The sequence below is a fragment of the Calonectris borealis genome, chromosome 2 (genome assembly GCF_964195595.1).
Source record: "Calonectris borealis chromosome 2, bCalBor7.hap1.2, whole genome shotgun sequence".
Taxonomy (NCBI): Eukaryota; Metazoa; Chordata; class Aves; order Procellariiformes; family Procellariidae; genus Calonectris; species Calonectris borealis.
In genome coordinates, this window is record NC_134313.1 from 159,445,511 (window position 1) to 159,452,941 (window position 7,431).

Below are 7,431 nucleotides of genomic sequence, written 5' to 3' on the forward strand. Positions count from 1 at the left end.
GAAGGGCCCATGCTGCTGGCCCTCAGGAGCCACCGCAATGTCCAGCTGCTTCTCCTGGCCCTCGGGGAGGTGAAGGGAAGGGCAGTATCAAGGAAGAGGTGTGTGTTGTACCTGAACTCTTCTTTATGTTTGGACAGCCGACACTTCTGCAGCGAGGCCTGATGGTTGAATTAGACTTCGCTCAACTCAAAGACTATTGTCTTTCTGAAAGACAACCTCAGAAAGTGGTTAACAAATGATACACACTCAGACACAGATTTTCAGGTGAACAAGTAATCCATTGGCTGAAATGGATTTGTAAGGGTTGTTCAGCAAGTAACGCGTACCTTGATGGGAATTAGGATGATTTCTCAAATAACACGTAAGAAAAATGTTTGTCATAAACTGAATAAAGAGTAACTGAACAATCCAAAGCATAAAGTGTGCAAAGGGCATCCAGGCTGGGGTTTCTGTGTAATGTCAGCAAACATTCAGGAGACTGAATAAGTTGTTGAGTGTTTTACCCAGGATAATGTTTGGAAGATGTCAGGAATACGTGAATATAAACAAAGAGATGTGGGACAGGCATAGGAAATGATCCTCGCTCAAAGGGAACGAGACTTATTCCTTCTCCAGTGGAAATAACCAATTTCAGGCAGAAGGTGTTTGCCTTCAGTCCTGTTGGCCTTAAACAGCCACTGAGCTCTCTGTGTTCGCTCTGTTCCCTGGCAAATGTGTTAGACCTATGGCTCCCATGGACAAGAAACTTCAATTTTACCTCTGATAGTATTTATCTATAGCATAAAAAGTACCAACTAACTCAAAACCACTGCAGGGAAACAGCTAACAGCGTGACCGTCTTGTGAGATCACTCTATGGGACAGATGCACATCCCTCCTAAAATTTCTAGAGTCCGAGAGTCACCATGTCCTCTTCTGTTTGTCAGAATAAATCAATGCTTGGCTGGTCATAAACTGCTCCATGAAATATTTTGGTTAATAGAACATTTGCACATTTCTGTCCTATCTTTTTCCTTCAGCTTGAAGCTCTTTAGGACGGAGACTTTATTCGCTTTACTCCTTCATCCTCAGCTCAGGGGACTTCTAATAAGGTGGAAACATGGAGGAGGATGGCACAGGCTGCGTTGATTTGTATTGCCTATGGGACTGGTAGCTCCCCAAATCGTTCTGTGGTGCAGTGCAAGTGTTTCACAGGAACCGTGCCAAAGGATGAGCACAGTCCTGGCTAACCAGGGCTTCCTCCAGCCCCACGTGTTAGCCTAGGGCTCCGTCTAACCCAGCTGCGGCATCTCAAGCCCATAAAAGCCATCATCGTGGTTTGTAGTACAACAGTGCACTCAAGACAGCTCGAGAAATGCAAGCTGGATAAGTAGTGTATGTTTGCTGGGGAAAGAGGGAAAAGGGAGAGTAAAGAGCATTTCTGTGAGTTTCCCTGATGCGGGGTGTGATACTACAGCTCTGTTGTTCTGACCAATTTTTAGGCAGTGAGAGGAACATTTCCAGCGTCATTCACAATGGCAACTGGGGGCACAGAGTGACTGTTGGCCTGGCTGTAGCTACCCCAGAGCACAGGAGGCCCCCCCGCCTGTCCCACCACCTCTCTCGCACCGTTGCGGCAGATGGTGACCTCCATGGTGGCCACTGCTCCACCTGCCCACTCTGCTCCCGAAGCCCACCCGTTAAAGCCTCCGCTGAAAATATTTGTGTCAAAAAAGAGCTTAAATTAGATGGACTGATGAGAGCTAGGGATCCGCTGCGATCCCTGCCGTGCCGGCAGTCCCGGTGGTGGTATTCCCCAGAGAGGAGACGTAGCTCTCGTTAGCCCCGCCGCAGCTGACAGCTCGGTCATTTAGGCCTGAGAAGATGCTAAGAAACCTTTCCAGGTGTTTATCACCTTCACACATTTCAGAGACCGGCATGGCTGTTGGTGGAGCCACTGGGTGCTGGTGGGCCAAATGGGCTCCTCTGCACGATGTAGCTCAGCACCGTTGTGTTGGGGGCTCCTTCTGTGCAAGACAGCAAGGGGAGGAAAAACTATCTCTGAGCAACTGTCACTGTTTCTTTTTTTTTAAAGGCTAAAGATAGACTCCATATGGGCTGTGCGCAGTGCAGTCTGACCATACATAGCGTGGATCTTTTCTCTTGGCCTTTTTTCAGGCAGCAGTAGACCTGTGGTGAGAGGTATCCCGGTGGTGGACCTACTCCTCCAACAGCCTTGACAATGAGTGCATTGGATGGCTTTTCAGGCAGGTCAGGACAATAAATACACTTCTATTTTATGAACTATACCTTACAAATATGACTGATACTGCAAATTGCTCTCACCACTCTAGAGAGGAGAGATGCACACAGGAAGGGAAAGTGGGAAGGGTTTGTTTCCCGCAGCACGTGGGATGGATGCAGGGGAGGATGTCAAAGGCGGTCCTGCTGCCCGGCAGGATGCGGCCGGGCTCACTCAGACAGCCCCAGCCTCTTGCACAATGTAGCAGCACAGCCACCTTCTTTCCTCTCCTTCTTCTCCTTCTCCTTCTCCTTCTCCTTCTCCTTCTCCTTCTCCTTCTCCTTCTCCTTCTCCTTCTCCTTCTCCTTCTCCTTCTCCTTTCTCCTTCTCCTTCTTCTCCTTCTCCTTCTCCTTCTTCTTCTTCAGGAGGAGAAAGCCAAAGCTGAGGGGGGTATGGGGCTCATGAGTGGGGAGGGGACCATAAGGTCCGATCGCAGTTACCCCTGCACGGGGCAGATATGAGAAGGTGACGCCGGTGCTCAGCACCACTGCCCCGCCTCTCCTGCAGCACCGCGCCGCAGCCGCCCATGCGAGCACAGTCCCCCAGACTCGTGCTCTGGAAACTTGCAGCGCACAGCGTCCCTGCGCGGGAGAGGGACCACGCTGCTGCTGGGGGCTGCGATATCCAGCGTGTTCGTCAGCCACAGCCCCCGCCTCACCCGTTTTGGGGGCTGCTTACCCAAAACCACACAGTCACCATGTGATGGAAGTGCAGGGCTTCCTCTACGGGGAGATGAAAGTGGGGATTGCTGAGTAACTCTTGTCCCAGTTTGAAAAGCCAAAAGAGAATAAAAAAGAGATCACTTTCATGTGTTTTCATTGACATGGTTCTGTTAGCAGGGCTTGTATCATCAGTACTGTCTGGTAACAGAAAATAAACAGTTCCCACCTGACTATTACCATTTCCACTACAATTTTTCCAACAGTCTTTGGCATCTTCAGTCTCCTGCTGAAATGATTTCTGCAGTGATGGAGAGAGGAAGACTGTTCCAGGGAATGAGGGACACCAGGCCAGGAGTGAGACAGCTTTGCTTCTGTTTTGACTTGTTTTACCTTGACATTTCTGTACCTCAGATATGCAGCCAGCAAGCAGACCTGCGGAAAGGTTTTCTCCAGCTTCTGAGTCCCATTAATGACCAGGGACCCAAAGCTCTGAAGGTTTTTGCATGTTCCAGGCGTGGAAATTGGAGCAAACGCTGGGGCTGAAGCCGGCAGCTTTGCCCGCAAACAGCGTTTGCAAGGCCTGGTTCTCCCACCGCTGCTGTCCGTTTCTGTGCGTCGCGCTCCCTGCTCGGCACGGAGCTGCTCTTCTGCCTGCGCAGGCGCAGGGCAGGAGGGGGAACCTGGTCCCAGGGAAAAACACAGGACAAACGCGCAAGGCAGGGGGAAATTGCAAAATTCAAAATCCAAGCATGGAGGCTTCCTCCTCTGATCATGCACAGCATGACATGGCATTTTTTAGGGAAATAACCGGCCACGGCTTACATGTACCCAGAGACGCAACAGTTCCAAGACACAACTTTGCTTTTCCCCAGGTGTCTGTGGCAGCTACCTGTGGTTTTGGATTTCAAAGAGCCTCTTCCAGTGGGAACCCCTCCTCAGTACAGGAGAGTTTCTCAGTGGCTGCAGTGTACAAGCAGGATGTTTCCTCCCGCCGCACGTCTGATGTGCATGTAAAGGTACACGTTCTGGAGACGGCCACCTGCGCGCAGCCATTTTCCACCGCTCGTTTTCTTTTCCCCTACCTACTGAGCTGTGAATTCCCTTATGCACCAGTGGAGCTACTGCTCATTAAAACTAATCAGCTGAGCAGATGCTGAAGGAAATAAAGGGGAATAAAGAGGACGTTGGTCATACATCGCCAAAAATCTCTGCAACAGGTTTTTGTAGTTCACTGAGTTTTCATTCTATTCCAAATCAACATGCAAACCAGCTCCTCCGGGAGGAGAGCAGTTCAATTAGGACAGGGAACTTCAAATTATGAAGGATTGATTGCCAAATGATCCAGAAGGAACCCATCATATAAAATATTCTGCACCGACCAAAACTTGCAACACAGTAATGGATGTAAGTGCAAGTCAATCGCATCCTACTGCCACCACAGCCATAATTGGCAAACGAAAACTCTCTCCCTGCCCATGCCTGAATGTGTACCTGCGATACGGGAAGCTAAGAAGGATGCTCTCGCTTTCAGTAAATTGATACACGCTGCAGAGAGGAACCAAGCTCAGAAAATGGCCTACATTAAGTTAATGTCCGAGCATACAAATAACTTAGGGCCAAAATTAGCCTTCAGTTGCATTAGTGTAAATGCAGCATAGCATCACTGGGTGGATGGGAATTTCTGGACTGTAAGTGGAGGGAGGATTTGGCCCTTAGAAGACTGTAATGGGAAGAAGGGAGAGTGAATTCCATTATCTGGCTTTGCAGGGGAATTGACAGTGATTTCTGTATGAGCATGCTGCTCCAGATGGCACGCTGGTGAGAGCCCTAACACGCAACAAAGGCAGGGCTCAGGTATCAGCCTGCAATGCAGGAGCACACCGAGGAAACTGGAAAAAAACAGCAACAAAAGGTGGGGAGGTAAAGCCGTGTTTGCTAAGGGCATTTTTTCTAACGATTCCAATTAAAAGTCAACATAATGGTAGGCACATTTTTAGCATGTCAAACATACCCGCTGTTTTTCTGGCAAGGATGTAGAAGGGGGCTTCGTATTTCATCTGTTTATCTTGGTGATGCCGCCTGATGCTCTCTCGCATCAGATGCCCAGACAAACACATTTTCACTCCTAACAAAATTTTGTCCTTTTGCTTTATAACTTTAATTTTAATAAAAAACATGGAGTCTCTTTTGCTTGTGATTCACATTGCCAACTTTTTGAAATGTTGTACTTCTGATCAGTATTTGATTTAGTTACAGAACAGAAAGAATTTTTGGTGAGGTTTTATTTGAATACAGCAAAAATTCCTGGTGACATTTTTATCAAACCAGCTCAAACAGGTTCGGGAATGAATTTCCTCTCTCTCTTTTTTCTTGGTTCTTTGCTTGTTGCATGTTCCTGATTTTTTATTTCTCTTTGTTCTTTTCTGCATATTTTTAAAATCATTTTTATAGCCAAGAACACAAATGATTCACAATCAGAGCTGTGCAAATAGCAAGTTTTCCAGTTTAGTGGCTAGGCTGGAAAACGAAGTGTCAGTGAACTACGTGCATTTGGAGCTCATTTGAAACACAATATTTCATCGGGAGCTAATTTTTACGCCCTTTAAGGAATCAGCTCGGCATCAAACAAGAGCAAACATTTCATTTTGCAAGGTCATGAATCCATCTCTCCTGATTTTTTTTGTTGTCTGAAACACTTTGCTGGGCTTCATTCCCCAAAACTGCGCTCCGTGGAGGTGAATGCGAGAATTGCTAGGAGGAGAGATGATAACAGCACAGGATAAGGAAGAAGATGCTTTCTTGGAAACAGATTTCCTGGGGCTGTAAACTAGGAGTGAGGCCAGACTGGAGGATTAAGGTCTGAGTGTCCTCGTGCATTTTGTGAGTTCATCCAGATTTCCACGTTGGGGATCTGTCCTACTGTAATTAATGGGCTTGAAGCTCAAGTCTGAATGGGAAGCTTGTGAACAACCCTTCCTGGAGCCAAACTTTCATAACGCCGGGGCTCAACTCTACTCGGTCTCAATGTTGCTAAAAGCAAGTTGTTCTTTTTGTGGAGCTGCCAAGAGGAAGCGCTCAGGTCTGCTGGGAGAACTGAGTCCCCAGTGCAATCTTAGGAGAAAAACTTTGAATCTCCAAATCCCCAAATTCCCTAAATTTCACGTGTCCTCTCCTTTTTGCTTTCCATCTCCCTCTACACTTTCCTCTCGCTGGCTCTTCTGGTTTCCTTCTGAGAGGCTTGGTTTACTCCCTCAAGCTCGGGGCGGATGGAGCAGCTCTCTCCCTCCTCTGCAGCCAGCAATGGGGGGTGGCATGACCCCCCTTTGCTTTTTATATGAGCAGTGTGAGGGTCACATAGGAACATCTGTTTCCCAAATATTTATTATTCCCAACGAGGCTCAAATGTACAAGGCCTTCTTGCATATGTGCTGCAGGTCTTAGTGGCTTCCTGGTGGCTTCTGAAGCAGACCGCAGGGAGGTCAGGCAGCTGGCACGCAGAGGGCTTAAGAAGACAGGACCTGATTCTCATACCCTACAGAAGTCATGGACTGATCCCTTTTCCTCATTCATAATACGACGCCAGGGCTTTTCTTCACCACCCCACTCACTGTCATATCCTGTGTCTGCATCTCTCTTTCTTCGGTCAGCAACTCTTTTTTCTTTTCTAAGCCTATTTCTTTCTGTTTACTTCACTCCATCATCCCTGCTTCTCTTTACAATTTTTTTTAATGTTTTGCCACCTTTTCTCTGTTTGTATTTTCAGTAACCTCAATCTTGGGGTGGGGGAGAAGGAAAAAAAGAAACAACAAAATCCCTTACTCTTTTCATTTTTTAGATCAAAGATGACTGAGCAACCGAGGGGGAGAATTCAGGGCAGCCTTCAATGCACAGTATTGATGTTGGCTTAGCATGAAAATCTCCTTGTGCTATATTTGGGCCAATTACCAGAGGTCCACACAATTAACCTGAGACACACTAGCCCCATGTGAAGCAATGAAATTTAAGGCCTAGGGAGGTTAATTCAAATCTTAGATGTTTCTATGATAGGAGATTACTTACCCTGTTCCTTTGTATTTGCTAGGAATCTTTGTGCTGAAGATTTTGATATTCCGTTGAAGTTGTGCTCTGGCGGGATGCCTCTCGCTGTGATACGTGATTGCCTGTCTGCGCTGTTGGACTCTGAGCTCTGTAGCTGGGTTGTTTCTACACTAAAGGTGCTCTCACACCTTCCAGCTTCCCATGAAAAACACTTCTCAGGCTCCTGAAATGGCATCTAAGTTTCTGCGGCACTCTTCACAGCAATGAAACACCACCTAACCTCTTCATCATCCTGGGTCTGTTGGATTTTTGCTTTTTCTTCTTTGTACAGGGTTCCTGCTGACCAAGTTTTAGTCAAGACAAGATGTCACACAGTAGAGATGGGAATCTCTGAGATCCACGTGCAGCGTGACACAGCTTCGTCTCTGATGGGTGCTGGGGTTTTCTGAC